We start from the raw sequence: 25,512 nt of genomic DNA, 5'->3' as shown, positions 1-25,512 counted from the left end.
AGGCGCTTGCTTGCTCATCTGAACAGCGTTTTCTCTGCACTAAGACACAGGTTCATAGCAGGCTTCAATTTGCACAGGTAAAACCCCAGTGCAGCTCAAGTCCAGTGCCATGTTCTCTTGCCCATCACGGGAATGGAGCATGAGACAAGGCTTAAGTGCAATTCCTTGGCTCACTTATGTTTTGATCATTTCCAAAGTGCCAACCGTCTTCACAAGCCTTAACCGGAATGGAGCATAAGACAAGGCTTAAGTGCAACTCCTTGGCCAAGCGTCTTTTCAAGCCTTTTCTAACCCTAACCCTAAGCCATACATGATGTAAAAGAAAACATGATTCATCAGACCAAGCCACCATCTTATTGCTCCACTTTCCAGGGCTGACGCTCACGTGCCTTTTGTAGGAGCTTTTGGTGGTAGACAGGGGCCAGCATGGCCAGCGAAGAGGCCACCAATTTCTCGGTTTTCGTCCCTGGTTGTCTAGTGGTTAGGATTCGGCGCTCTCACCGCCGCGGCCCGGGTTCGATTCCCGGTCAGGGAAGAGCTTTTTACTCACCACTGGCCAAATTAACATTTTGAAAAAAAAAGAAGCCAACTCGCAAGGAGACAGCCCTCCTTCGAGCCGGAGTCGAACCAGCGACCTAAGGATGACCGATATGAGCACCTACAGTCCTCCGCTCTGCCAACTGAGCTATCGAAGGCGAGAGAACCCTTCTCTCTTTGATACGTGAGCTAGCAAACGAGAACAATTTTCCATTCGAATTTGCTCTGAACACGCAACGTGGCAAAAGTGATTTAAGGAAACGCTAGACTATTTTTTTCTGGAGCCTATAAACGTGTTTGTCCATGTTTATATTCTCATCTTTCTGCACCTCTTCAGTGCATTTGCTTCAATTAAGTAAACAGAGCGTTTACAAGTACACATTCGGATGACTTGCTTTACGTCAAAGCAATTTCCTAGGATGGAAGATTTGTTTGGCACGAGCTTGTTTGATGAATGCCAAGGCGCTTGCTTGCTCATCTGAACAGCGTTTTCTCTGCACTAAGACACAGGTTCATAGCAGGCTTCAATTTGCACAGGTAAAACCCCAGTGCAGCTCAAGTCCAGTGCCATGTTCTCTTGCCCATCACGGGAATGGAGCATGAGACAAGGCTTAAGTGCAATTCCTTGGCTCACTTATGTTTTGATCATTTCCAAAGTGCCAACCGTCTTCACAAGCCTTAACCGGAATGGAGCATAAGACAAGGCTTAAGTGCAACTCCTTGGCCAAGCGTCTTTTCAAGCCTTTTCTAACCCTAACCCTAAGCCATACATGATGTAAAAGAAAACATGATTCATCAGACCAAGCCACCATCTTATTGCTCCACTTTCCAGTGCTGACGCTCACGTGCCTTTTGTAGGAGCTTTTGGTGGTAGACAGGGGCCAGCATGGCCAGCGAAGAGGCCACCAATTTCTCGGTTTTCGTCCCTGGCTGTCTTGTGGTTAGGATTCGGCGGTCTCACTAGCAAACGAGCTAGTTTGCTAGTGAGAGCGTTTGCTAGAACGTTTGCTAGAACACGCAACGCGGCAAAAGTGATTTAAGGAAACGCTAGACTATTTTTTTCTGGAGCCTATAAACGTGTTTGTCCATGTTTATATTCTCATCTTTCTGCACCTCTTCAGTGCATTTGCTTCAATTAAGTAAACAGAGCATTTACAAGTACACATTCGGATGACTTGCTTTACGTCAAAGCAATTTCCTAGGATGGAAGATTTGTTTGGCACGAGCTTGTTTGATGAATGCCAAGGCGCTTGCTTGCTCATCTGAACAGCGTTTTCTCTGCACTAAGACACAGGTTCATAGCAGGCTTCAATTTGCACAGGTAAAACCCCAGTGCAGCTCAAGTCCAGTGCCATGTTCTCTTGCCCATCACGGGAATGGAGCATGAGACAAGGCTTAAGTGCAATTCCTTGGCTCACTTATGTTTTGATCATTTCCAAAGTGCCAACCGTCTTCACAAGCCTTAACCGGAATGGAGCATAAGACAAGGCTTAAGTGCAACTCCTTGGCCAAGCGTCTTTTCAAGCCTTTTCTAACCCTAACCCTAAGCCATACATGATGTAAAAGAAAACATGATTCATCAGACCAAGCCACCATCTTATTGCTCCACTTTCCAGTGCTGACACTCACGTGCCTTTTGTAGGAGCTTTTGGTGGTAGACAGGGGCCAGCATGGCCAGCGAAGAGGCCACCAATTTCTCGGTTTTCGTCCCTGGTTGTCTAGTGGTTAGGATTCGGCGCTCTCACCGCCGCGGCCCGGGTTCGATTCCCGGTCAGGGAAGAGCTTTTTACACACCTCTGGCCAAATTAACATTTTGAAAAAAAAAGAAGCCAACTCGCACGGAGACAGCCCTCCTTCGAGCCAGAGTCGAACCAGCGACCTAAGGATGACCGATATGAGCACCTACAGTCCTCCGCTCTGCCAACTGAGCTATCGAAGGCGAGAGAGCCCTTCTCTCTTTGATATGTGAGCTAGCAAACGAGAACAATTTTCCATTCGAATTTGCTCTGAACACGCAACGCGGCAAAAGTGATTTAAGGAAACGCTAGACTATTTTTTTCTGGAGCCTATAAACGTGTTTGTCCATGTTTATATTCTCATCTTTCTGCACCTCTTCAACGCATTTGCTTCAATTAAGTAAACAGAGCGTTTACAAGTACACATTCGGATGACTTGCTTTACGTCAAAGCAATTTCCTAGGATGGAAGATTTGTTTGGCACGAGCTTGTTTGATGAATGCCAAGGCGCTTGCTTGCTCATCTGAACAGCGTTTTCTCTGCACTAAGACACAGGTTCATAGCAGGCTTCAATTTGCACAGGTAAAACCCCAGTGCAGCTCAAGTCCAGTGCCATGTTCACTTGCCCATCACGGGAATGGAGCATGAGACAAGGCTTAAGTGCAATTCCTTGGCTCACTTATGTTTTGATCATTTCCAAAGTGCCAACCGTCTTCACAAGCCTTAACCGGAATGGAGCATAAGACAAGGCTTAAGTGCAACTCCTTGGCCAAGCGTCTTTTCAAGCCTTTTCTAACCCTAACCCTAAGCCATACATGATGTAAAAGAAAACATGATTCATCAGACCAAGCCACCATCTTATTGCTCCACTTTCCAGTGCTGACGCTCACGTGCCTTTTGTAGGAGCTTTTGGTGGTAGACAGGGGCCAGCATGGCCAGCGAAGAGGCCACCAATTTCTCGGTTTTCGTCCCTGGTTGTCTAGTGGTTAGGATTCGGCGCTCTCACCGCCGCGGCCCGGGTTCGATTCCCGGTCAGGGAAGAGCTTTTTACTCACCTCTGGCCAAATTAACATTTCGAAAAAAAAAGAAGCCAACTCGCACGGAGACAGCCCTCCTTCGAGCCGGAGTCGAACCAGCGACCTAAGGATGACCGCTATGAGCACCTACAGTCCTCCGCTCTGCCAACTGAGCTATCGAAGGCAAGAGAACCCTTCTCTCTTTGATATGTGAGCTAGCAAACGAGAACAATTTTCCATTCGAATTTGCTCTGAACACGCAACGCGGCAAAAGTGATTTAAGGAAACGCTAGACTATTTTTTTCTGGAGCCTATAAACGTGTTTGTCCATGTTTATATTCTCATCTTTCTGCACCTCTTCAGTGCATTTGCTTCAATTAAGTAAACAGAGCGTTTACAAGTACACATTCGGATGACTTGCTTTACGTCAAAGCAATTTCCTAGGATGGAAGATTTGTTTGGCACGAGCTTGTTTGATGAATGCCAAGGCGCTTGCTTGCTCATCTGAACAGCGTTTTCTCTGCACTAAGACACAGGTTCATAGCAGGCTTCAATTTGCACAGGTAAAACCCCAGTGCAGCTCAAGTCCAGTGCCATGTTCTCTTGCCCATCACGGGAATGGAGCATGAGACAAGGCTTAAGTGCAATTCCTTGGCTCACTTATGTTTTGATCATTTCCAAAGTGCCAACCGTCTTCACAAGCCTTAACCGGAATGGAGCATAAGACAAGGCTTAAGTGCAACTCCTTGGCCAAGCGTCTTTTCAAGCCTTTTCTAACCCTAACCCTAAGCCATACATGATGTAAAAGAAAACATGATTCATCAGACCAAGCCACCATCTTATTGCTCCACTTTCCAGTGCTGACGCTCACGTGCCTTTTGTAGGAGCTTTTGGTGGTAGACAGGGGCCAGCATGGCCAGCGAAGAGGCCACCAATTTCTCGGTTTTCGTCCCTGGCTGTCTTGTGGTTAGGATTCGGCGGTCTCACTAGCAAACGAGCTAGTTTGCTCTGAACACGCAACGCGGCAAAAGTGATTTAAGGAAACGCTAGACTATTTTTTTCTGGAGCCTATAAACGTGTTTGTCCATGTTTATATTCTCATCTTTCTGCACCTCTTCAATGCATTTGCTTCAATTAAGTAAACAGAGCGTTTACAAGTACACATTCGGATGACTTGCTTTACGTCAAAGCAATTTCCTAGGATGGAAGATTTGTTTGGCACGAGCTTGTTTGATGAATGCCAAGGCGCTTGCTTGCTCATCTGAACAGCGTTTTCTCTGCACTAAGACACAGGTTCATAGCAGGCTTCAATTTGCACAGGTAAAACCCCAGTGCAGCTCAAGTCCAGTGCCATGTTCTCTTGCCCATCACGGGAATGGAGCATGAGACAAGGCTTAAGTGCAATTCCTTGGCTCACTTATGTTTTGATCATTTCCAAAGTGCCAACCGTCTTCACAAGCCTTAACCGGAATGGAGCATAAGACAAGGCTTAAGTGCAACTCCTTGGCCAAGCGTCTTTTCAAGCCTTTTCTAACCCTAACCCTAAGCCATACATGATGTAAAAGAAAACATGATTCATCAGACCAAGCCACCATCTTATTGCTCCACTTTCCAGTGCTGACGCTCACGTGCCTTTTGTAGGAGCTTTTGGTGGTAGACAGGGGCCAGCATGGCCAGCGAAGAGGCCACCAATTTCTCGGTTTTCGTCCCTGGCTGTCTTGTGGTTAGGATTCGGCGCTCTCACCGCCGCGGCCCGGGTTCGATTCCCGGTCAGGGAAGAGCTTTTTACTCACCACTGGCCAAATTAACATTTTGAAAAAAAAAAGAAGCCAACTCACACGGAGACAGCCCTCCTTCGAGCCGGAGTCGAACCAGCGACCTAAGGATGACCGCTATGAGCACCTACAGTCCTCCGCTCTGCCAACTGAGCTATCGAAGGCAGGAGAACCCTTCTCTCTTTGATACGTGAGCTAGCAAACGAGAACAATTTTCCATTCGAATTTGCTCTGAACACGCAACGCGGCAAAAGTGATTTAAGGAAACGCTAGACTATTTTTTTCTGGAGCCTATAAACGTGTTTGTCCATGTTTATATTCTCATCTTTCTGCACCTCTTCAGTGCATTTGCTTCAATTAAGTAAACAGAGCATTTACAAGTACACATTCGGATGACTTGCTTTACGTCAAAGCAATTTCCTAGGATGGAAGATTTGTTTGGCACGAGCTTGTTTGATGAATGCCAAGGCGCTTGCTTGCTCATCTGAACAGCGTTTTCTCTGCACTAAGACACAGGTTCATAGCAGGCTTCAATTTGCACAGGTAAAACCCCAGTGCAGCTCAAGTCCAGTGCCATGTTCTCTTGCCCATCACGGGAATGGAGCATGAGACAAGGCTTAAGTGCAATTCCTTGGCTCACTTATGTTTTGATCATTTCCAAAGTGCCAACCGTCTTCACAAGCCTTAACCGGAATGGAGCATAAGACAAGGCTTAAGTGCAACTCCTTGGCCAAGCGTCTTTTCAAGCCTTTTCTAACCCTAACCCTAAGCCATACATGATGTAAAAGAAAACATGATTCATCAGACCAAGCCACCATCTTATTGCTCCACTTTCCAGTGCTGACGCTCACGTGCCTTTTGTAGGAGCTTTTGGTGGTAGACAGGGGCCAGCATGGCCAGCGAAGAGGCCACCAATTTCTCGGTTTTCGTCCCTGGTTGTCTAGTGGTTAGGATTCGGCGCTCTCACCGCCGCGGCCCGGGTTCGATTCCCGGTCAGGGAAGAGCTTTTTACTCACCACTGGCCAAATTAACATTTTGAAAAAAAAAGAAGCCAACTCGCACGGAGACAGCCCTCCTTCGAGCCGGAGTCGAACCAGCGACCTAAGGATGACCGATATGAGCACCTACAGTCCTCCGCTCTGCCAACTGAGCTATCGAAGGCGAGAGAACCCTTCTCTCTTTGATACGTGAGCTAGCAAACGAGAACAATTTTCCATTCGAATTTGCTCTGAAAACGCAACGCGGCAAAAGTGATTTAAGGAAACGCTAGACTATTTTTTTCTGGAGCCTATAAACGTGTTTGTCCATGTTTATATTCTCATCTTTCTGCACCTCTTCAGTGCATTTGCTTCAATTAAGTAAACAGAGCGTTTACAAGTACACATTCGGATGACTTGCTTTACGTCAAAGCAATTTCCTAGGATGGAAGATTTGTTTGGCACGAGCTTGTTTGATGAATGCCAAGGCGCTTGCTTGCTCATCTGAACAGCGTTTTCTCTGCACTAAGACACAGGTTCATAGCAGGCTTCAATTTGCACAGGTAAAACGCCAGTGCAGCTCAAGTCCAGTGCCATGTTCTCTTGCCCATCACGGGAATGGAGCATGAGACAAGGCTTAAGTGCAATTCCTTGGCTCACTATGTTTTGATCATTTCCAAAGTGCCAACCGTCTTCACAAGCCTTAACCGGAATGGAGCATAAGACAAGGCTTAAGTGCAACTCCTTGGCCAAGCGTCTTTTCAAGCCTTTTCTAACCCTAACCCTAAGCCATACATGATGTAAAAGAAAACATGATTCATCAGACCAAGCCACCATCTTATTGCTCCACTTTCCAGTGCTGACGCTCACGTGCCTTTTGTAGGAGCTTTTGGTGGTAGACAGGGGCCAGCATGGCCAGCGAAGAGGCCACCAATTTCTCGGTTTTCGTCCCTGGCTGTCTTGTGGTAAGGATTCGGCGGTCTCACTAGCAAACGAGCTAGTTTGCTAGTGAGAGCGTTTGCTAGAACGTTTGCTAGAACACGCAACGCGGCAAAAGTGATTTAAGGAAACGCTAGACTATTTTTTTCTGGAGCCTATAAACGTGTTTGTCCATGTTTATATTCTCATCTTTCTGCACCTCTTCAATGCATTTGCTTCAATTAAGTAAACAGAGCGTTTACAAGTACACATTCGGATGACTTGCTTTACGTCAAAGCAATTTCCTAGGATGGAAGATTTGTTTGGCACGAGCTTGTTTGATGAATGCCAAGGCACTTGCTTGCTCATCTGAACAGCGTTTTCTCTGCACTAAGACACAGGTTCATAGCAGGCTTCAATTTGCACAGGTAAAACCCCAGTGCAGCTCAAGTCCAGTGCCATGTTCTCTTGCCCATCACGGGAATGGAGCATGAGACAAGGCTTAAGTGCAATTCCTTGGCTCACTTATGTTTTGATCATTTCCAAAGTGCCAACCGTCTTCACAAGCCTTAACCGGAATGGAGCATAAGACAAGGCTTAAGTGCAACTCCTTGGCCAAGCGTCTTTTCAAGCCTTTTCTAACCCTAACCCTAAGCCATACATGATGTAAAAGAAAACATGATTCATCAGACCAAGCCACCATCTTATTGCTCCACTTTCCAGGGCTGACGCTCACGTGCCTTTTGTAGGAGCTTTTGGTGGTAGACAGGGGCCAGCATGGCCAGCGAAGAGGCCACCAATTTCTCGGTTTTCGTCCCTGGTTGTCTAGTGGTTAGGATTCGGCGCTCTCACCGCCGCGGCCCGGGTTCGATTCCCGGTCAGGGAAGAGCTTTTTACTCACCACTGGCCAAATTAACATTTTGAAAAAAAAAGAAGCCAACTCGCAAGGAGACAGCCCTCCTTCGAGCCGGAGTCGAACCAGCGACCTAAGGATGACCGATATGAGCACCTACAGTCCTCCGCTCTGCCAACTGAGCTATCGAAGGCGAGAGAACCCTTCTCTCTTTGATACGTGAGCTAGCAAACGAGAACAATTTTCCATTCGAATTTGCTCTGAACACGCAACGTGGCAAAAGTGATTTAAGGAAACGCTAGACTATTTTTTTCTGGAGCCTATAAACGTGTTTGTCCATGTTTATATTCTCATCTTTCTGCACCTCTTCAGTGCATTTGCTTCAATTAAGTAAACAGAGCGTTTACAAGTACACATTCGGATGACTTGCTTTACGTCAAAGCAATTTCCTAGGATGGAAGATTTGTTTGGCACGAGCTTGTTTGATGAATGCCAAGGCGCTTGCTTGCTCATCTGAACAGCGTTTTCTCTGCACTAAGACACAGGTTCATAGCAGGCTTCAATTTGCACAGGTAAAACCCCAGTGCAGCTCAAGTCCAGTGCCATGTTCTCTTGCCCATCACGGGAATGGAGCATGAGACAAGGCTTAAGTGCAATTCCTTGGCTCACTTATGTTTTGATCATTTCCAAAGTGCCAACCGTCTTCACAAGCCTTAACCGGAATGGAGCATAAGACAAGGCTTAAGTGCAACTCCTTGGCCAAGCGTCTTTTCAAGCCTTTTCTAACCCTAACCCTAAGCCATACATGATGTAAAAGAAAACATGATTCATCAGACCAAGCCACCATCTTATTGCTCCACTTTCCAGTGCTGACGCTCACGTGCCTTTTGTAGGAGCTTTTGGTGGTAGACAGGGGCCAGCATGGCCAGCGAAGAGGCCACCAATTTCTCGGTTTTCGTCCCTGGCTGTCTTGTGGTTAGGATTCGGCGGTCTCACTAGCAAACGAGCTAGTTTGCTAGTGAGAGCGTTTGCTAGAACGTTTGCTAGAACACGCAACGCGGCAAAAGTGATTTAAGGAAACGCTAGACTATTTTTTTCTGGAGCCTATAAACGTGTTTGTCCATGTTTATATTCTCATCTTTCTGCACCTCTTCAATGCAATTGCTTCAATTAAGTAAACAGAGCGTTTACAAGTACACATTCGGATGACTTGCTTTACGTCAAAGCAATTTCCTAGGATGGAAGATTTGTTTGGCACGAGCTTGTTTGATGAATGCCAAGGCGCTTGCTTGCTCATCTGAACAGCGTTTTCTCAGCACTAAGACACAGGTTCAAAGCAGGCTTCTATTTGCACAGGTAAAACCCCAGTGCAGCTCAAGTCCAGTGCCATGTTCTCTTGCCCATCACGGGAATGGAGCATGAGACAAGGCTTAAGTGCAATTCCTTGGCTCACTTATGTTTTGATCATTTCCAAAGTGCCAACCGTCTTCACAAGCCTTAACCGGAATGGAGCATAAGACAAGGCTTAAGTGCAACTCCTTGGCCAAGCGTCTTTTCAAGCCTTTTCTAACCCTAACCCTAAGCCATACATGATGTAAAAGAAAACATGATTCATCAGACCAAGCCACCATCTTATTGCTCCACTTTCCAGTGCTGACGCTCACGTGCCTTTTGTAGGAGCTTTTGGTGGTAGACAGGGGCCAGCATGGCCAGCGAAGAGGCCACCAATTTCTCGGTTTTCGTCCCTGGCTGTCTTGTGGTTAGGATTCGGCGGTCTCACTAGCAAACGAGCTAGTTTGCTAGTGAGAGCGTTTGCTAGAACGTTTGCTAGAACACGCAACGCGGCAAAAGTGATTTAAGGAAACGCTAGACTATTTTTTTCTGGAGCCTATAAACGTGTTTGTCCATGTTTATATTCTCATCTTTCTGCACCTCTTCAGTGCATTTGCTTCAATTAAGTAAACAGAGCGTTTACAAGTACACATTCGGATGACTTGCTTTACGTCAAAGCAATTTCCTAGGATGGAAGATTTGTTTGGCACGAGCTTGTTTGATGAATGCCAAGGCGCTTGCTTGCTCATCTGAACAGCGTTTTCTCTGCACTAAGACACAGGTTCATAGCAGGCTTCAATTTGCACAGGTAAAACCCCAGTGCAGCTCAAGTCCAGTGCCATGTTCTCTTGCCCATCACGGGAATGGAGCATGAGACAAGGCTTAAGTGCAATTCCTTGGCTCACTTATGTTTTGATCATTTCCAAAGTGCCAACCGTCTTCACAAGCCTTAACCGGAATGGAGCACAAGACAAGGCTTAAGTGCAACTCCTTGGCCAAGCGTCTTTTCAAGCCTTTTCTAACCCTAACCCTAAGCCATACATGATGTAAAAGAAAACATGATTCATCAGACCAAGCCACCATCTTATTGCTCCACTTTCCAGTGCTGACGCTCACGTGCCTTTTGTAGGAGCTTTTGGTGGTAGACAGGGGCCAGCATGGCCAGCGAAGAGGCCACCAATTTCTCGGTTTTCGTCCCTGGCTGTCTTGTGGTTAGGATTCGGCGGTCTCACTAGCAAACGAGCTAGTTTGCTAGTGAGAGCGTTTGCTAGAACGTTTGCTAGAACACGCAACGCGGCAAAAGTGATTTAAGGAAACGCTAGACTATTTTTTTCTGGAGCCTATAAACGTGTTTGTCCATGTTTATATTCTCATCTTTCTGCACCTCTTCAATGCAATTGCTTCAATTAAGTAAACAGAGCGTTTACAAGTACACATTCGGATGACTTGCTTTACGTCAAAGCAATTTCCTAGGATGGAAGATTTGTTTGGCACGAGCTTGTTTGATGAATGCCAAGGCGCTTGCTTGCTCATCTGAACAGCGTTTTCTCTGCACTAAGACACAGGTTCATAGCAGGCTTCAATTTGCACAGGTAAAACCCCAGTGCAGCTCAAGTCCAGTGCCATGTTCTCTTGCCCATCACGGGAATGGAGCATGAGACAAGGCTTAAGTGCAATTCCTTGGCTCACTTATGTTTTGATCATTTCCAAAGTGCCAACCGTCTTCACAAGCCTTAACCGGAATGGAGCATAAGACAAGGCTTAAGTGCAACTCCTTGGCCAAGCGTCTTTTCAAGCCTTTTCTAACCCTAACCCTAAGCCATACATGATGTAAAAGAAAACATGATTCATCAGACCATGCCACCATCTTATTGCTCCACTTTCCAGTGCTGACGCTCACGTGCCTTTTGTAGGAGCTTTTGGTGGTAGACAGGGGCCAGCATGGCCAGCAAAGAGGCCACCAATTTCTCGGTTTTCGTCCCTGGTTGTCTAGTGGTTAGGATTCGGCGCTCTCACCGCCGCGGCCCGGGTTCGATTCCCGGTCAGGGAAGAGCTTTTTACACACCTCTGGCCAAATTAACATTTTGAAAAAAAAAGAAGCCAACTCGCACGGAGACAGCCCTCCTTCGAGCCGGAGTCGAACCAGCGACCTAAGGATGACCGCTATGAGCACCTACAGTCCTCCGCTCTGCCAACTGAGCTATCGAAGGCGAGAGAACCCTTCTCTCTTTGATACGTGAGCTAGCAAACGAGAACAATTTTCCATTCGAATTTGCTCTGAACACGCAACGCGGCAAAAGTGATTTAAGGAAACGCTAGCCTATTTTTTTCTGGAGCCTATAAACGTGTTTGTCCATGTTTATATTCTCATCTTTCTGCACCTCTTCAGTGCATTTGCTTCAATTAAGTAAACAGAGCGTTTACAAGTACACATTCGGATGACTTGCTTTACGTCAAAGCAATTTCCTAGGATGGAAGATTTGTTTGGCACGAGCTTGTTTGATGAATGCCAAGGCGCTTGCTTGCTCATCTGAACAGCGTTTTCTCTGCACTAAGACACAGGTTCATAGCAGGCTTCAATTTGCACAGGTAAAACCCCAGTGCAGCTCAAGTCCAGTGCCATGTTCTCTTGCCCATCACGGGAATGGAGCATGAGACAAGGCTTAAGTGCAATTCCTTGGCTCACTTATGTTTTGATCATTTCCAAAGTGCCAACCGTCTTCACAAGCCTTAACCGGAATGGAGCATAAGACAAGGCTTAAGTGCAACTCCTTGGCCAAGCGTCTTTTCAAGCCTTTTCTAACCCTAACCCTAAGCCATACATGATGTAAAAGAAAACATGATTCATCAGACCAAGCCACCATCTTATTGCTCCACTTTCCAGTGCTGACGCTCACGTGCCTTTTGTAGGAGCTTTTGGTGGTAGACAGGGGCCAGCATGGCCAGCAAAGAGGCCACCAATTTCTCGGTTTTCGTCCCTGGCTGTCTTGTGGTTAGGATTCGGCGGTCTCACTAGCAAACGAGCTAGTTTGCTAGTGAGAGCGTTTGCTAGAACGTTTGCTAGAACACGCAACGCGGCAAAAGTGATTTAAGGAAACGCTAGACTATTTTTTTCTGGAGCCTATAAACGTGTTTGTCCATGTTTATATTCTCATCTTTCTGCACCTCTTCAGTGCATTTGCTTCAATTAAGTAAACAGAGCATTTACAAGTACACATTCGGATGACTTGCTTTACGTCAAAGCAATTTCCTAGGATGGAAGATTTGTTTGGCACGAGCTTGTTTGATGAATGCCAAGGCGCTTGCTTGCTCATCTGAACAGCGTTTTCTCTGCACTAAGACACAGGTTCATAGCAGGCTTCAATTTGCACAGGTAAAACCCCAGTGCAGCTCAAGTCCAGTGCCATGTTCTCTTGCCCATCACGGGAATGGAGCATGAGACAAGGCTTAAGTGCAATTCCTTGGCTCACTTATGTTTTGATCATTTCCAAAGTGCCAACCGTCTTCACAAGCCTTAACCGGAATGGAGCATAAGACAAGGCTTAAGTGCAACTCCTTGGCCAAGCGTCTTTTCAAGCCTTTTCTAACCCTAACCCTAAGCCATACATGATGTAAAAGAAAACATGATTCATCAGACCAAGCCACCATCTTATTGCTCCACTTTCCAGTGCTGACGCTCACGTGCCTTTTGTAGGAGCTTTTGGTGGTAGACAGGGGCCAGCATGGCCAGCAAAGAGGCCACCAATTTCTCGGTTTTCGTCCCTGGTTGTCTAGTGGTTAGGATTCGGCGCTCTCACCGCCGCGGCCCGGGTTCGATTCCCGGTCAGGGAAGAGCTTTTTACTCACCACTGGCCAAATTAACATTTTGAAAAAAAAAGAAGCCAACTCGCAAGGAGACAGCCCTCCTTCGAGCCGGAGTCGAACCAGCGACCTAAGGATGACCGATATGAGCACCTACAGTCCTCCGCTCTGCCAACTGAGCTATCGAAGGCGAGAGAACCCTTCTCTCTTTGATACGTGAGCTAGCAAACGAGAACAATTTTCCATTCGAATTTGCTCTGAACACGCAACGTGGCAAAAGTGATTTAAGGAAACGCTAGACTATTTTTTTCTGGAGCCTATAAACGTGTTTGTCCATGTTTATATTCTCATCTTTCTGCACCTCTTCAGTGCATTTGCTTCAATTAAGTAAACAGAGCGTTTACAAGTACACATTCGGATGACTTGCTTTACGTCAAAGCAATTTCCTAGGATGGAAGATTTGTTTGGCACGAGCTTGTTTGATGAATGCCAAGGCGCTTGCTTGCTCATCTGAACAGCGTTTTCTCTGCACTAAGACACAGGTTCATAGCAGGCTTCAATTTGCACAGGTAAAACCCCAGTGCAGCTCAAGTCCAGTGCCATGTTCTCTTGCCCATCACGGGAATGGAGCATGAGACAAGGCTTAAGTGCAATTCCTTGGCTCACTTATGTTTTGATCATTTCCAAAGTGCCAACCGTCTTCACAAGCCTTAACCGGAATGGAGCATAAGACAAGGCTTAAGTGCAACTCCTTGGCCAAGCGTCTTTTCAAGCCTTTTCTAACCCTAACCCTAAGCCATACATGATGTAAAAGAAAACATGATTCATCAGACCAAGCCACCATCTTATTGCTCCACTTTCCAGTGCTGACGCTCACGTGCCTTTTGTAGGAGCTTTTGGTGGTAGACAGGGGCCAGCATGGCCAGCAAAGAGGCCACCAATTTCTCGGTTTTCGTCCCTGGCTGTCTTGTGGTTAGGATTCGGCGGTCTCACTAGCAAACGAGCTAGTTTGCTAGTGAGAGCGTTTGCTAGAACGTTTGCTAGAACACGCAACGCGGCAAAAGTGATTTAAGGAAACGCTAGACTATTTTTTTCTGGAGCCTATAAACGTGTTTGTCCATGTTTATATTCTCATCTTTCTGCACCTCTTCAATGCAATTGCTTCAATTAAGTAAACAGAGCGTTTTCAAGTATACATTCGGATGACTTGCTTTACGTCAAAGCAATTTCCTTGGATGGAAGATTTGTTTGGCACGAGCTTGTTTGATGAATGCCAAGGCGCTTGCTTGCTCATCTGAACAGCGTTTTCTCTGCACTAAGACACAGGTTCATAGCAGGCTTCAATTTGCACAGGTAAAACCCCAGTGCAGCTCAAGTCCAGTGCCATGTTCTCTTGCCCATCACGGGAATGGAGCATGAGACAAGGCTTAAGTGCAATTCCTTGGCTCACTTATGTTTTGATCATTTCCAAAGTGCCAACCGTCTTCACAAGCCTTAACCGGAATGGAGCATAAGACAAGGCTTAAGTGCAACTCCTTGGCCAAGCGTCTTTTCAAGCCTTTTCTAACCCTAACCCTAAGCCATACATGATGTAAAAGAAAACATGATTCATCAGACCAAGCCACCATCTTATTGCTCCACTTTCCAGGGCTGACGCTCACGTGCCTTTTGTAGGAGCTTTTGGTGGTAGACAGGGGCCAGCATGGCCAGCGAAGAGGCCACCAATTTCTCGGTTTTCGTCCCTGGTTGTCTAGTGGTTAGGATTCGGCGCTCTCACCGCCGCGGCCCGGGTTCGATTCCCGGTCAGGGAAGAGCTTTTTACTCACCACTGGCCAAATTAACATTTTGAAAAAAAAAGAAGCCAACTCGCACGGAGACAGCCCTCCTTCGAGCCGGAGTCGAACCAGCGACCTAAGGATGACCGATATGAGCACCTACAGTCCTCCGCTCTGCCAACTGAGCTATCGAAGGCGAGAGAACCCTTCTCTCTTTGATACGTGAGCTAGCAAACGAGAACAATTTTCCATTCGAATTTGCTCTGAACACGCAACGTGGCAAAAGTGATTTAAGGAAACGCTAGACTATTTTTTTCTGGAGCCTATAAACGTGTTTGTCCATGTTTATATTCTCATCTTTCTGCACCTCTTCAGTGCATTTGCTTCAATTAAGTAAACAGAGCGTTTACAAGTACACATTCGGATGACTTGCTTTACGTCAAAGCAATTTCCTAGGATGGAAGATTTGTTTGGCACGAGCTTGTTTGATGAATGCCAAGGCGCTTGCTTGCTCATCTGAACAGCGTTTTCTCTGCACTAAGACACAGGTTCATAGCAGGCTTCAATTTGCACAGGTAAAACCCCAGTGCAGCTCAAGTCCAGTGCCATGTTCTCTTGCCCATCACGGGAATGGAGCATGAGACAAGGCTTAAGTGCAATTCCTTGGCTCACTTATGTTTTGATCATTTCCAAAGTGCCAACCGTCTTCACAAGCCTTAACCGGAATGGAGCATAAGACAAGGCTTAAGTGCAACTCCTTGGCCAAGCGTCTTTTCAAGCCTTTTCTAACCCTAACCCTAAGCCATACATGATGTAAAAGAAAACATGATTCATCAGACCAAGCCACCATCTTATTGCTCCACTTTCCAGTGCTGACGCTCACGTGCCTTTTGTAGGAGCTTTTGGTGGTAGACAGGGGCCAGCATGGCCAGCGAAGAGGCCACCAATTTCTCGGTTTTCGTCCCTGGCTGTCTTGTGGTTAGGATTCGGCGGTCTCACTAGCAAACGAGCTAGTTTGCTAGTGAGAGCGTTTGCTAGAACGTTTGCTAGAACACGCAACGCGGCAAAAGTGATTTAAGGAAACGCTAGACTATTTTTTTCTGGAGCCTATAAACGTGTTTGTCCATGTTTATATTCTCATCTTTCTGCACCTCTTCAATGCAATTGCTTCAATTAAGTAAACAGAGCGTTTACAAGTACACATTCGGATGACTTGCTTTACGTCAAAGCAATTTCCTAGGATGGAAGATTTGTTTGGCACGAGCTTGTTTGATGAATGCCAAGGCGCTTGCTTGCTCATCTGAACAGCGTTTTCTCTGCACTAAGACACAGGTTCATAGCAGGCTTCAATTTGCACAGGTAAAACCCCAGTGCAGCTCAAGTCCAGTGCCATGTTCTCTTGCCCATCACGGGAATGGAGCATGAGACAAGGCTTAAGTGCAATTCCTTGGCTCACTTATGTTTTGATCATTTCCAAAGTGCCAACCGTCTTCACAAGCCTTAACCGGAATGGAGCATAAGACAAGGCTTAAGTGCAACTCCTTGGCCAAGCGTCTTTTCAAGCCTTTTCTAACCCTAACCCTAAGCCATACATGATGTAAAAGAAAACATGATTCATCAGACCAAGCCACCATCTTATTGCTCCACTTTCCAGTGCTGACGCTCACGTGCCTTTTGTACGAGCTTTTGGTGGTAGACAGGGGCCAGCATGGCCAGCGAAGAGGCCACCAATTTCTCGGTTTTCGTCCCTGGTTGTCTAGTGGTTAGGATTCGGCGCTCTCACCGCCGCGGCCCGGGTTCGATTCCCGGTCAGGGAAGAGCTTTTTACTCACCTCTGGCCAAATTAACATTTCGAAAAAAAAAGAAGCCAACTCGCACGGAGACAGCCCTCCTTCGAGCCGGAGTCGAACCAGCGACCTAAGGATGACCGCTATGAGCACCTACAGTCCTCCGCTCTGCCAACTGAGCTATAGAAGGCGAGAGAACCCTTCTCTCTTTGATATGTGAGCTAGCAAACGAGAACAATTTTCCATTCGAATTTGCTCTGAACACGCAACGCGGCAAAAGTGATTTAAGGAAACGCTAGACTATTTTTTTCTGGAGCCTATAAACGTGTTTGTCCATGTTTATATTCTCATCTTTCTGCACCTCTTCAGTGCATTTGCTTCAATTAAGTAAACAGAGCGTTTACAAGTACACATTCGGATGACTTGCTTTACGTCAAAGCAATTTCCTAGGATGGAAGATTTGTTTGGCACGAGCTTGTTTGATGAATGCCAAGGCGCTTGCTTGCTCATCTGAACAGCGTTTTCTCTGCACTAAGACACAGGTTCATAGCAGGCTTCAATTTGCACAGGTAAAACCCCAGTGCAGCTCAAGTCCAGTGCCATGTTCTCTTGCCCATCACGGGAATGGAGCATGAGACAAGGCTTAAGTGCAATTCCTTGGCTCACTTATGTTTTGATCATTTCCAAAGTGCCAACCGTCTTCACAAGCCTTAACCGGAATGGAGCATAAGACAAGGCTTAAGTGCAACTCCTTGGCCAAGCGTCTTTTCAAGCCTTTTCTAACCCTAACCCTAAGCCATACATGATGTAAAAGAAAACATGATTCATCAGACCAAGCCACCATCTTATTGCTCCACTTTCCAGTGCTGACGCTCACGTGCCTTTTGTAGGAGCTTTTGGTGGTAGACAGGGGCCAGCATGGCCAGCGAAGAGGCCACCAATTTCTCGGTTTTCGTCCCTGGCTGTCTTGTGGTTAGGATTCGGCGGTCTCACTAGCAAACGAGCTAGTTTGCTCTGAACACGCAACGCGGCAAAAGTGATTTAAGGAAACGCTAGACTATTTTTTTCTGGAGCCTATAAACGTGTTTGTCCATGTTTATATTCTCATCTTTCTGCACCTCTTCAATGCATTTGCTTCAATTAAGTAAACAGAGCGTTTACAAGTACACATTCGGATGACTTGCTTTACGTCAAAGCAATTTCCTAGGATGGAAGATTTGTTTGGCACGAGCTTGTTTGATGAATGCCAAGGCGCTTGCTTGCTCATCTGAACAGCGTTTTCTCTGCACTAAGACACAGGTTCATAGCAGGCTTCAATTTGCACAGGTAAAACCCCAGTGCAGCTCAAGTCCAGTGCCATGTTCTCTTGCCCATCACGGGAATGGAGCATGAGACAAGGCTTAAGTGCAATTCCTTGGCTCACTTATGTTTTGATCATTTCCAAAGTGCCAACCGTCTTCACAAGCCTTAACCGGAATGGAGCATAAGACAAGGCTTAAGTGCAACTCCTTGGCCAAGCGTCTTTTCAAGCCTTTTCTAACCCTAACCCTAAGCCATACATGATGTAAAAGAAAACATGATTCATCAGACCAAGCCACCATCTTATTGCTCCACTTTCCAGTGCTGACGCTCACGTGCCTTTTGTAGGAGCTTTTGGTGGTAGACAGGGGCCAGCATGGCCAGCGAAGAGGCCACCAATTTCTTGGTTTTCGTCCCTGGTTGTCTAGTGGTTAGGATTCGGCGCTCTCACCGCCGCGGCCCGGGTTCGATTCCCGGTCAGGGAAGAGCTTTTTACTCACCACTGGCCAAATTAACATTTTGAAGAAAAAAAGAAGCCAACTCACACGGAGACAGCCCTCCTTCGAGCCGGAGTCGAACCAGCGACCTAAGGATGACCGCTATGAGCACCTACAGTCCTCCGCTCTGCCAACTGAGCTATCGAAGGCAGGAGAACCCTTCTCTCTTTGATACGTGAGCTAGCAAACGAGAACAATTTTCCATTCGAATTTGCTCTGAACACGCAACGCGGCAAAAGTGATTTAAGGAAACGCTAGACTATTTTTTTCTGGAGCCTATAAACGTGTTTGTCCATGTTTATATTCTCATCTTTCTGCACCTCTTCAGTGCATTTGCTTCAATTAAGTAAACAGAGCATTTACAAGTACACATTCGGATGACTTGCTTTACGTCAAAGCAATTTCCTAGGATGGAAGATTTGTTTGGCACGAGCTTGTTTGATGAATGCCAAGGCGCTTGCTTGCTCATCTGAACAGCGTTTTCTCTGCACTAAGACACAGGTTCATAGCAGGCTTCAATTTGCACAGGTAAAACCCCAGTGCAGCTCAAGTCCAGTGCCATGTTCTCTTGCCCATCACGGGAATGGAGCATGAGACAAGGCTTAAGTGCAATTCCTTGGCTCACTTATGTTTTGATCATTTCCAAAGTGCCAACCGTCTTCACAAGCCTTAACCGGAATGGAGCATAAGACAAGGCTTAAGTGCAACTCCTTGGCCAAGCGTCTTTTCAAGCCTTTTCTAACCCTAACCCTAAGCCATACATGATGTAAAAGAAAACATGATTCATCAGACCAAGCCACCATCTTATTGCTCCACTTTCCAGTGCTGACGCTCACGTGCCTTTTGTAGGAGCTTTTGGTGGTAGACAGGGGCCAGCATGGCCAGCGAAGAGGCCACCAATTTCTCGGTTTTCGTCCCTGGTTGTCTAGTGGTTAGGATTCGGCGCTCTCACCGCCGCGGCCCGGGTTCGATTCCCGGTCAGGGAAGAGCTTTTTACTCACCACTGGCCAAATTAACATTTTGAAAAAAAAAGAAGCCAACTCGCACGGAGACAGCCCTCCTTCGAGCCGGAGTCGAACCAGCGACCTAAGGATGACCGATATGAGCACCTACAGTCCTCCGCTCTGCCAACTGAGCTATCGAAGGCGAGAGAACCCTTCTCTCTTTGATACGTGAGCTAGCAAACGAGAACAATTTTCCATTCGAATTTGCTCTGAACACGCAACGCGGCAAAAGTGATTTAAGGAAACGCTAGCCTATTTTTTTCTGGAGCCTATAAACGTGTTTGTCCATGTTTATATTCTCATCTTTCTGCACCTCTTCAGTGCATTTGCTTCAATTAAGTAAACAGAGCGTTTACAAGTACACATTCGGATGACTTGCTTTACGTCAAAGCAATTTCCTAGGATGGAAGATTTGTTTGGCACGAGCTTGTTTGATGAATGCCAAGGCGCTTGCTTGCTCATCTGAACAGCGTTTTCTCTGCACTAAGACACAGGTTCATAGCAGGCTTCAATTTGCACAGGTAAAACGCCAGTGCAGCTCAAGTCCAGTGCCATGTTCTCTTGCCCATCACGGGAATGGAGCATGAGACAAGGCTTAAGTGCAATTCCTTGGCTCACTTATGTTTTGATCATTTCCAAAGTGCCAACCGTCTTCACAAGCCTTAACCGGAATGGAGCATAAGACAAGGCTTAAGTGCAACTCCTTGGCCAAGCGTCTTTTCAAGCCTTTTCTAACCCTAACCCTAAGCCATACATGATGTAAAAGAAAACATGATTCATCAGACCAAGCCACCATCTTATTGCTCCACTTTCCAGTGCTGACGCTCACGTGCCTTTTGTAGGAGCTTTTGGTGGTAGACAGGGGCCAGCATGGCCAGCGAAGAGGCCACCAATTTCTCGGTTTTCGTCCCTGGCTGTCTTGTGGTTAGGATTCGGCGGTCTCACTAGCAAACGAGCTAGTTTGCTAGTGAGAGCGTTTGCTAGAACGTTTGCTAGAACACGCAACGCGGCAAAAGTGATTTAAGGAAACGCTAGACTATTTTTTTCTGGAGCCTATAAACGTGTTTGTCCATGTTTATATTCTCATCTTTCTGCACCTCTTCAATGCAATTGCTTCAATTAAGTAAACAGAGCGTTTTCAAGTATACATTCGGATGACTTGCTTTACGTCAAAGCAATTTCCTTGGATGGAAGATTTGTTTGGCACGAGCTTGTTTGATGAATGCCAAGGCGCTTGCTTGCTCATCTGAACAGCGTTTTCTCTGCACTAAGACACAGGTTCATAGCAGGCTTCAATTTGCACAGGTAAAACCCCAGTGCAGCTCAAGTCCAGTGCCATGTTCTCTTGCCCATCACGGGAATGGAGCATGAGACAAGGCTTAAGTGCAATTCCTTGGCTCACTTATGTTTTGATCATTTCCAAAGTGCCAACCGTCTTCACAAGCCTTAACCGGAATGGAGCATAAGACAAGGCTTAAGTGCAACTCCTTGGCCAAGCGTCTTTTCAAGCCTTTTCTAACCCTAACCCTAAGCCATACATGATGTAAAAGAAAACATGATTCATCAGACCAAGCCACCATCTTATTGCTCCACTTTCCAGGGCTGACGCTCACGTGCCTTTTGTAGGAGCTTTTGGTGGTAGACAGGGGCCAGCATGGCCAGCGAAGAGGCCACCAATTTCTCGGTTTTCGTCCCTGGTTGTCTAGTGGTTAGGATTCGGCGCTCTCACCGCCGCGGCCCGGGTTCGATTCCCGGTCAGGGAAGAGCTTTTTACTCACCACTGGCCAAATTAACATTTTGAAAAAAAAAGAAGCCAACTCGCAAGGAGACAGCCCTCCTTCGAGCCGGAGTCGAACCAGCGACCTAAGGATGACCGATATGAGCACCTACAGTCCTCCGCTCTGCCAACTGAGCTATCGAAGGCGAGAGAACCCTTCTCTCTTTGATACGTGAGCTAGCAAACGAGAACAATTTTCCATTCGAATTTGCTCTGAACACGCAACGTGGCAAAAGTGATTTAAGGAAACGCTAGACTATTTTTTTCTGGAGCCTATAAACGTGTTTGTCCATGTTTATATTCTCATCTTTCTGCACCTCTTCAGTGCATTTGCTTCAATTAAGTAAACAGAGCGTTTACAAGTACACATTCGGATGACTTGCTTTACGTCAAAGCAGTTTCCTAGGATGGAAGATTTGTTTGGCACGAGCTTGTTTGATGAATGCCAAGGCGCTTGCTTGCTCATCTGAACAGCGTTTTCTCTGCACTAAGACACAGGTTCATAGCAGGCTTCAATTTGCACAGGTAAAACCCCAGTGCAGCTCAAGTCCAGTGCCATGTTCTCTTGCCCATCACGGGAATGGAGCATGAGACAAGGCTTAAGTGCAATTCCTTGGCTCACTTATGTTTTGATCATTTCCAAAGTGCCAACCGTCTTCACAAGCCTTAACCGGAATGGAGCATAAGACAAGGCTTAAGTGCAACTCCTTGGCCAAGCGTCTTTTCAAGCCTTTTCTAACCCTAACCCTAAGCCATACATGATGTAAAAGAAAACATGATTCATCAGACCAAGCCACCATCTTATTGCTCCACTTTCCAGTGCTGACGCTCACGTGCCTTTTGTAGGAGCTTTTGGTGGTAGACAGGGGCCAGCATGGCCAGCGAAGAGGCCACCAATTTCTCGGTTTTCGTCCCTGGCTGTCTTGTGGTTAGGATTCGGCGGTCTCACTAGCAAACGAGCTAGTTTGCTAGTGAGAGCGTTTGCTAGAACGTTTGCTAGAACACGCAACGCGGCAAAAGTGATTTAAGGAAACGCTAGACTATTTTTTTCTGGAGCCTATAAACGTGTTTGTCCATGTTTATATTCTCATCTTTCTGCACCTCTTCAATGCAATTGCTTCAATTAAGTAAACAGAGCGTTTACAAGTACACATTCGGATGACTTGCTTTACGTCAAAGCAATTTCCTAGGATGGAAGATTTGTTTGGCACGAGCTTGTTTGATGAATGCCAAGGCGCTTGCTTGCTCATCTGAACAGCGTTTTCTCTGCACTAAGACACAGGTTCATAGCAGGCTTCAATTTGCACAGGTAAAACCCCAGTGCAGCTCAAGTCCAGTGCCATGTTCTCTTGCCCATCACGGGAATGGAGCATGAGACAAGGCTTAAGTGCAATTCCTTGGCTCACTTATGTTTTGATCATTTCCAAAGTGCCAACCGTCTTCACAAGCCTTAACCGGAATGGAGCATAAGACAAGGCTTAAGTGCAACTCCTTGGCCAAGCGTCTTTTCAAGCCTTTTCTAACCCTAACCCTAAGCCATACATGATGTAAAAGAAAACATGATTCATCAGACCAAGCCACCATCTTATTGCTCCACTTTCCAGTGCTGACGCTCACGTGCCTTTTGTAGGAGCTTTTGGTGGTAGACAGGGGCCAGCATGGCCAGCGAAGAGGCCACCAATTTCTCGGTTTTCGTCCCTGGTTGTCTAGTGGTTAGGATTCGGCGCTCTCACCGCCGCGGCCCGGGTTCGATTCCCGGTCAGGGAAGAGCTTTTTACTCACCTCTGGCCAAATTAACATTTCGAAAAAAAAAGAAGCCAACTCGCACGGAGACAGCCCTCCTTCGAGCCGGAGTCGAACCAGCGACCTAAGGATGACCGCTATGAGCACCTACAGTCCTCCGCTCTGCCAACTGAGCTATCGAAGGCGAGAGAACCCTTCTCTCTTTGATATGTGAGCTAGCAAACGAGAACAATTTTCCATTCGAATTTGCTCTGAACACGCAACGCGGCAAAAGTGATTTAAGGAAACGCTAGACTATTTTTTTCTGGAGCCTATAAACGTGTTTGTCCATGTTTATATTCTCATCTTTCTGCACCTCTTCAATGCATTTGCTTCAATTAAGTAAACAGAGCGTTTACAAGTACACATTCGGATGACTTGCTTTACGTCAAAGCAATTTCCTAGGATGGAAGATTTGTTTGGCACGAGCTTGTTTGATGAATGCCAAGGCGCTTGCTTGCTCATCTGAACAGCGTTTTCTCTGCACTAAGACACAGGTTCATAGCAGGCTTCAATTTGCACAGGTAAAACCCCAGTGCAGCTCAAGTCCAGTGCCATGTTCTCTTGCCCATCACGGGAATGGAGCATGAGACAAGGCTTAAGTGAAATTCCTTGGCTCACTTATGTTTTGATCATTTCCAAAGTGCCAACCGTCTTCACAAGCCTTAACCGGAATGGAGCATAAGACAAGGCTTAAGTGCAACTCCTTGGCCAAGCGTCTTTTCAAGCCTTTTCTAACCCTAACCCTAAGCCATACATGATGTAAAAGAAAACATGATTCATCAGACCATGCCACCATCTTATTGCTCCACTTTCCAGTGCTGACGCTCACGTGCCTTTTGTAGGAGCTTTTGGTGGTAGACAGGGGCCAGCATGGCCAGCGAAGAGGCCACCAATTTCTTGGTTTTCGTCCCTGGTTGTCTAGTGGTTAGGATTCGGCGCTCTCACCACCGTGGTCCGGGTTCGATTCCCGGTCAGGGAAGAGCTTTTTACTCACCTCTGGCCAAATTAACATTTTGAAAAAAAAAGAAGCCAACTCGCACAGAGACAGCCCTCCTTCGAGCCGGAGTCGAACCAGCGACCTAAGGATGACCGATATGAGCACCTACAGTCCTCCGCTCTGCCAACTAAGCTATCGAAGGCGAGAGAACCCTTCTCTCTTTGATACGTGAGCTAGCAAACGAGAACAATTTTCCATTCGAATTTTCTCTGAACACGCAACGCGGCAAAAGTGATTTAAGGAAACGCTAGACTATTTTTTTCTGGAGCCTATAAACGTGTTTGTCCATGTTTATATTCTCATCTTTCTGCACCTCTTCAGTGCATTTGCTTCAATTAAGTAAACGGAGCGTTTACAAGTACACATTCGGATGACTTGCTTTACGTCAAAGCAATTTCCTAGGATGGAAGATTTGTTTGGCACGAGCTTGTTTGATGAATGCCAAGGCGCTTGCTTGCTCATCTGAACAGCGTTTTCTCTGCACTAAGACACAGGTTCATAGCAGGCTTCAATTTGCACAGGTAAAACCCCAGTGCAGTTCAAGCCCAGTGCCATGTTCTCTTGCCCATCACGGGAATGGAGCATGAGACAAGGCTTAAGTGCAATTCCTTGGCTCACTTATGTTTTGATCATTTCCAAAGTGCCAACCGTCTTCACAAGCCTTAACCGGAATGGAGCATAAGACAAGGCTTAAGATGGGTTAATGATCTCAGATGAGCAACCAACAGAACAGCACCTGCATGAATAGTCAGTATAAACAGAACGTAACATACTATTGTCTAATCAATATACATTCATCATCTTGTTGCATTTTTTAGAAATCCCCCCCTCCGGTTCTCTCTCTCTCTTTTTTAATTACATACGGTAAAGCCATACGTTAGCAGTAGATTCTTTAAGTCCTGTAAGTTGCGAGGTGAGTCCGCCATGGATTGGATTTGTTTGTCCATTATATCCCATAGATGCACAATCAGATTGAGATCTGGGGACTTTGAAGGCCAAGTCAACACCTTGAACGTCACCTATCAGTGGTTCTGTGTTATGGCAGATCAATGTGTGTGTATGTGTGTTTGAGTACATGAACATGTGCATAAAATTTCAATATTTCTTTTCTTCCTTTTTTTTTTTTTTTTAACTTTATCATCTGTTCTCCCCTTCATTTTCTTAACAATAATTTAAAAAAAAACGTTTTTTCCCAGTGAATCTTTATTGTTGACAAATGCGTAACAGGATTTGGCCCATTTAAACCACACTGGTTAAAACCATCCATGGAGAACAGGCTGAGTGTTATGTCAGTGTACTGAAATGATCCAATTTAACCCATTGTTAAAACTCAAAACATTTCGGAGCTCAGTTTCTACACGATTACAACTTCAAAAGTGCTACAAGTCCATTTCAAAACATGGCAAATCATTTCAACAGCCTTCACAGAAGGCAAACCTTTCCTAATCAAAATGAGAAGTAGCATTCGTAACTCTTCAATTGCTCATTATGCCATTTTGTCAGTTCTTTATTATTATACAGCAAACTCATGTTAAAACAGCTTCTCCGTTAAATTCACAGAAATAGGGTTTGGAATGCATCGAATCCCTTGATGTGTATAATACCTTCTGTTTCTTCTCCTCTTTTTTTTTTTTTTTAAAGGAAAA

General features: G+C 46.1%; 29 non-coding genes across 29 annotated transcripts; 14 read left to right on the top strand and 15 right to left on the bottom strand.

Annotated features, from left to right (window-relative positions):
* Positions 1 to 463: 463 nt before the first annotated feature.
* trnae-cuc (transfer RNA glutamic acid (anticodon CUC)) lies at positions 464 to 535 on the top strand. Its single transcript has one exon. It is a non-coding gene; the product is annotated as a tRNA-Glu (tRNA).
* Positions 536 to 607: 72 nt separating this feature from the next.
* On the bottom strand, positions 608 to 695 carry trnay-gua (transfer RNA tyrosine (anticodon GUA)). Its single transcript is given in 2 exon segments — positions 608 to 643; positions 659 to 695. It is a non-coding gene; the product is annotated as a tRNA-Tyr (tRNA).
* Positions 696 to 2,244: 1,549 nt separating this feature from the next.
* On the top strand, positions 2,245 to 2,316 carry trnae-cuc (transfer RNA glutamic acid (anticodon CUC)). Its single transcript has one exon. It is a non-coding gene; the product is annotated as a tRNA-Glu (tRNA).
* Positions 2,317 to 2,388: 72 nt separating this feature from the next.
* On the bottom strand, positions 2,389 to 2,476 carry trnay-gua (transfer RNA tyrosine (anticodon GUA)). Its single transcript is given in 2 exon segments — positions 2,389 to 2,424; positions 2,440 to 2,476. It is a non-coding gene; the product is annotated as a tRNA-Tyr (tRNA).
* A 765-nt stretch (positions 2,477 to 3,241) lies between these two features.
* trnae-cuc (transfer RNA glutamic acid (anticodon CUC)) lies at positions 3,242 to 3,313 on the top strand. Its single transcript has one exon. It is a non-coding gene; the product is annotated as a tRNA-Glu (tRNA).
* Positions 3,314 to 3,385: 72 nt separating this feature from the next.
* On the bottom strand, positions 3,386 to 3,473 carry trnay-gua (transfer RNA tyrosine (anticodon GUA)). Its single transcript is given in 2 exon segments — positions 3,386 to 3,421; positions 3,437 to 3,473. It is a non-coding gene; the product is annotated as a tRNA-Tyr (tRNA).
* A 1,667-nt stretch (positions 3,474 to 5,140) lies between these two features.
* Positions 5,141 to 5,228, bottom strand: trnay-gua (transfer RNA tyrosine (anticodon GUA)). Its single transcript is given in 2 exon segments — positions 5,141 to 5,176; positions 5,192 to 5,228. It is a non-coding gene; the product is annotated as a tRNA-Tyr (tRNA).
* Positions 5,229 to 5,993: 765 nt separating this feature from the next.
* Positions 5,994 to 6,065, top strand: trnae-cuc (transfer RNA glutamic acid (anticodon CUC)). Its single transcript has one exon. It is a non-coding gene; the product is annotated as a tRNA-Glu (tRNA).
* A 72-nt stretch (positions 6,066 to 6,137) lies between these two features.
* On the bottom strand, positions 6,138 to 6,225 carry trnay-gua (transfer RNA tyrosine (anticodon GUA)). Its single transcript is given in 2 exon segments — positions 6,138 to 6,173; positions 6,189 to 6,225. It is a non-coding gene; the product is annotated as a tRNA-Tyr (tRNA).
* A 1,548-nt stretch (positions 6,226 to 7,773) lies between these two features.
* On the top strand, positions 7,774 to 7,845 carry trnae-cuc (transfer RNA glutamic acid (anticodon CUC)). Its single transcript has one exon. It is a non-coding gene; the product is annotated as a tRNA-Glu (tRNA).
* Positions 7,846 to 7,917: 72 nt separating this feature from the next.
* trnay-gua (transfer RNA tyrosine (anticodon GUA)) lies at positions 7,918 to 8,005 on the bottom strand. Its single transcript is given in 2 exon segments — positions 7,918 to 7,953; positions 7,969 to 8,005. It is a non-coding gene; the product is annotated as a tRNA-Tyr (tRNA).
* Positions 8,006 to 11,122: 3,117 nt separating this feature from the next.
* trnae-cuc (transfer RNA glutamic acid (anticodon CUC)) lies at positions 11,123 to 11,194 on the top strand. The gene has a single exon. It is a non-coding gene; the product is annotated as a tRNA-Glu (tRNA).
* A 72-nt stretch (positions 11,195 to 11,266) lies between these two features.
* trnay-gua (transfer RNA tyrosine (anticodon GUA)) lies at positions 11,267 to 11,354 on the bottom strand. The gene is given in 2 exon segments: positions 11,267 to 11,302; positions 11,318 to 11,354. It is a non-coding gene; the product is annotated as a tRNA-Tyr (tRNA).
* A 1,549-nt stretch (positions 11,355 to 12,903) lies between these two features.
* Positions 12,904 to 12,975, top strand: trnae-cuc (transfer RNA glutamic acid (anticodon CUC)). The gene has a single exon. It is a non-coding gene; the product is annotated as a tRNA-Glu (tRNA).
* Positions 12,976 to 13,047: 72 nt separating this feature from the next.
* On the bottom strand, positions 13,048 to 13,135 carry trnay-gua (transfer RNA tyrosine (anticodon GUA)). The gene is given in 2 exon segments: positions 13,048 to 13,083; positions 13,099 to 13,135. It is a non-coding gene; the product is annotated as a tRNA-Tyr (tRNA).
* Positions 13,136 to 14,684: 1,549 nt separating this feature from the next.
* trnae-cuc (transfer RNA glutamic acid (anticodon CUC)) lies at positions 14,685 to 14,756 on the top strand. The gene has a single exon. It is a non-coding gene; the product is annotated as a tRNA-Glu (tRNA).
* Positions 14,757 to 14,828: 72 nt separating this feature from the next.
* On the bottom strand, positions 14,829 to 14,916 carry trnay-gua (transfer RNA tyrosine (anticodon GUA)). Its single transcript is given in 2 exon segments — positions 14,829 to 14,864; positions 14,880 to 14,916. It is a non-coding gene; the product is annotated as a tRNA-Tyr (tRNA).
* Positions 14,917 to 16,465: 1,549 nt separating this feature from the next.
* trnae-cuc (transfer RNA glutamic acid (anticodon CUC)) lies at positions 16,466 to 16,537 on the top strand. Its single transcript has one exon. It is a non-coding gene; the product is annotated as a tRNA-Glu (tRNA).
* Positions 16,538 to 16,609: 72 nt separating this feature from the next.
* trnay-gua (transfer RNA tyrosine (anticodon GUA)) lies at positions 16,610 to 16,697 on the bottom strand. Its single transcript is given in 2 exon segments — positions 16,610 to 16,645; positions 16,661 to 16,697. It is a non-coding gene; the product is annotated as a tRNA-Tyr (tRNA).
* Positions 16,698 to 18,219: 1,522 nt separating this feature from the next.
* On the top strand, positions 18,220 to 18,291 carry trnae-cuc (transfer RNA glutamic acid (anticodon CUC)). The gene has a single exon. It is a non-coding gene; the product is annotated as a tRNA-Glu (tRNA).
* A 73-nt stretch (positions 18,292 to 18,364) lies between these two features.
* Positions 18,365 to 18,452, bottom strand: trnay-gua (transfer RNA tyrosine (anticodon GUA)). Its single transcript is given in 2 exon segments — positions 18,365 to 18,400; positions 18,416 to 18,452. It is a non-coding gene; the product is annotated as a tRNA-Tyr (tRNA).
* Positions 18,453 to 19,217: 765 nt separating this feature from the next.
* Positions 19,218 to 19,289, top strand: trnae-cuc (transfer RNA glutamic acid (anticodon CUC)). The gene has a single exon. It is a non-coding gene; the product is annotated as a tRNA-Glu (tRNA).
* A 72-nt stretch (positions 19,290 to 19,361) lies between these two features.
* On the bottom strand, positions 19,362 to 19,449 carry trnay-gua (transfer RNA tyrosine (anticodon GUA)). Its single transcript is given in 2 exon segments — positions 19,362 to 19,397; positions 19,413 to 19,449. It is a non-coding gene; the product is annotated as a tRNA-Tyr (tRNA).
* Positions 19,450 to 20,998: 1,549 nt separating this feature from the next.
* Positions 20,999 to 21,070, top strand: trnae-cuc (transfer RNA glutamic acid (anticodon CUC)). Its single transcript has one exon. It is a non-coding gene; the product is annotated as a tRNA-Glu (tRNA).
* Positions 21,071 to 21,142: 72 nt separating this feature from the next.
* On the bottom strand, positions 21,143 to 21,230 carry trnay-gua (transfer RNA tyrosine (anticodon GUA)). Its single transcript is given in 2 exon segments — positions 21,143 to 21,178; positions 21,194 to 21,230. It is a non-coding gene; the product is annotated as a tRNA-Tyr (tRNA).
* Positions 21,231 to 22,779: 1,549 nt separating this feature from the next.
* trnae-cuc (transfer RNA glutamic acid (anticodon CUC)) lies at positions 22,780 to 22,851 on the top strand. Its single transcript has one exon. It is a non-coding gene; the product is annotated as a tRNA-Glu (tRNA).
* Positions 22,852 to 22,923: 72 nt separating this feature from the next.
* On the bottom strand, positions 22,924 to 23,011 carry trnay-gua (transfer RNA tyrosine (anticodon GUA)). Its single transcript is given in 2 exon segments — positions 22,924 to 22,959; positions 22,975 to 23,011. It is a non-coding gene; the product is annotated as a tRNA-Tyr (tRNA).
* Positions 23,012 to 23,776: 765 nt separating this feature from the next.
* trnae-cuc (transfer RNA glutamic acid (anticodon CUC)) lies at positions 23,777 to 23,848 on the top strand. The gene has a single exon. It is a non-coding gene; the product is annotated as a tRNA-Glu (tRNA).
* Positions 23,849 to 23,920: 72 nt separating this feature from the next.
* On the bottom strand, positions 23,921 to 24,008 carry trnay-gua (transfer RNA tyrosine (anticodon GUA)). The gene is given in 2 exon segments: positions 23,921 to 23,956; positions 23,972 to 24,008. It is a non-coding gene; the product is annotated as a tRNA-Tyr (tRNA).
* Between the last annotated feature and the right edge of the window lie 1,504 nt (positions 24,009 to 25,512).

The sequence above is a fragment of the Ictalurus punctatus genome, chromosome 12 (assembly GCF_001660625.3).
Source record: "Ictalurus punctatus breed USDA103 chromosome 12, Coco_2.0, whole genome shotgun sequence".
In the NCBI taxonomy this organism is placed as follows: domain Eukaryota; kingdom Metazoa; phylum Chordata; class Actinopteri; order Siluriformes; family Ictaluridae; genus Ictalurus; species Ictalurus punctatus.
This window is presented reverse-complemented; position numbering and strand designations above follow the sequence as displayed.